The sequence below is a fragment of the Octodon degus genome, unplaced genomic scaffold (assembly GCF_000260255.1).
Source record: "Octodon degus isolate 3935 unplaced genomic scaffold, OctDeg1.0 scaffold00019, whole genome shotgun sequence".
Classification (NCBI taxonomy): Eukaryota; Metazoa; Chordata; class Mammalia; order Rodentia; family Octodontidae; genus Octodon; species Octodon degus.
Window position 1 is genome coordinate 8,436,601 of NW_004524595.1, and position 1,239 is coordinate 8,437,839.

The window sequence follows — 1,239 nt, forward strand, 5'->3', positions numbered from 1 at the left end:
AAAAAAAAAAAAAAAGACCCTGTCTCAAAATACAAAATTATTAAAAAAAAAAAAAAACCATAAAGGATATAGTTTAGTGCTAAGGTTCAATCCCTGGGGAGGGGGGAGAACAGAGTATTAAGGAGATATGAAACTGGAACATCTATCAATTGTCTAATGTTGCAGAAGGGGGGAAAAAGGCAGAGAATATGGGCATAAGAAACATTTTAAGTGATAACACTCTAGAATTTCCCCAAAATAATCAAATACATAAAACCACAGACACAAGACTCTCCGAGAATTGTAAGAATCAATAAAACCAAGATCACGGTCCAGCTAATTAACACTAAAGATAAAGAAAACTTTACAATGCCCAAGAAAAAAGAAAAATCACATAGAGAAATGACGATAAGAATTACAAAACAGGGGCTGGTGAGATGGCTCAGTGGTCTAAAGCACCTACTTAGAACACGGGACCGCAGTTCAATCCCCCAGCACCACATGCCAGCCAGACTCGCCCCCTGGTGGGCTGAGCTGGCCAAACACACACACACACACACACACACACACACACACACACACACACAAATAAGTAAAATTATTTTTAAAAAAGAATTACAAAACAAAAAAGAATTACAGTAGATTTTTCATTGAAAAGTAAGATGTTTTAGAATCTTAATCTATACAAATGTATAGGACTGGGGAGACAGCTTGGCGGTCTAAGTACTGCCTGGCAAGTGCAAGTACCTGAGTTCAATGGTAGGTACCTCATGCCATGCCAGCCACCAAAACCAGACCTATTGACACACGCCTGTAATCCCAGCACTGGGAAGGCTGAGACAGGAAGAAGCAGGAACAATACAAGTCTAAGCTGTGTAGTGAGATCCTGTACCAAATAAATAAATAAGTATTTTTTTTAATAAAACTTTTAAGGGGCCAGGGAGATGGCTCAATGCAATAAGCGCTTCCCTGACAAGCACAAGGGCCTGAGTTCAATCCCCGGTTCTGAAAAAAAAAATTAAAATTAAACTTTAAAAAAATAATAAAGTAAAAATGTATAGCTATTGTGGCACACACCTGTATCTCACTACTTGGAAGTCTGATGCAGGAGGATCACTGTGAGTTTGAAGCCATTCTGGGCTACAAAGTGTGTTCAAGTCTAGCCTGAACTGCATAGTGAAACCGTGTATCAAAAACATTTAAAAGGGCTGGTGAGATGGCTCAGTGGTCTAAAGCACCTACTTAGAACAAGCTTAGCAA

The 1,239-nt window shown here is 39.0% G+C and overlaps 1 protein-coding gene across 9 annotated transcripts in view; it reads right to left on the reverse strand.

The window, feature by feature from the left end:
* LOC101577654 (protein FAM228B) overlaps positions 1-1,239 on the reverse strand; it is a 24,723-nt gene that overhangs the window by 13,702 nt on the left and 9,782 nt on the right. The window lies entirely within an intron of this gene.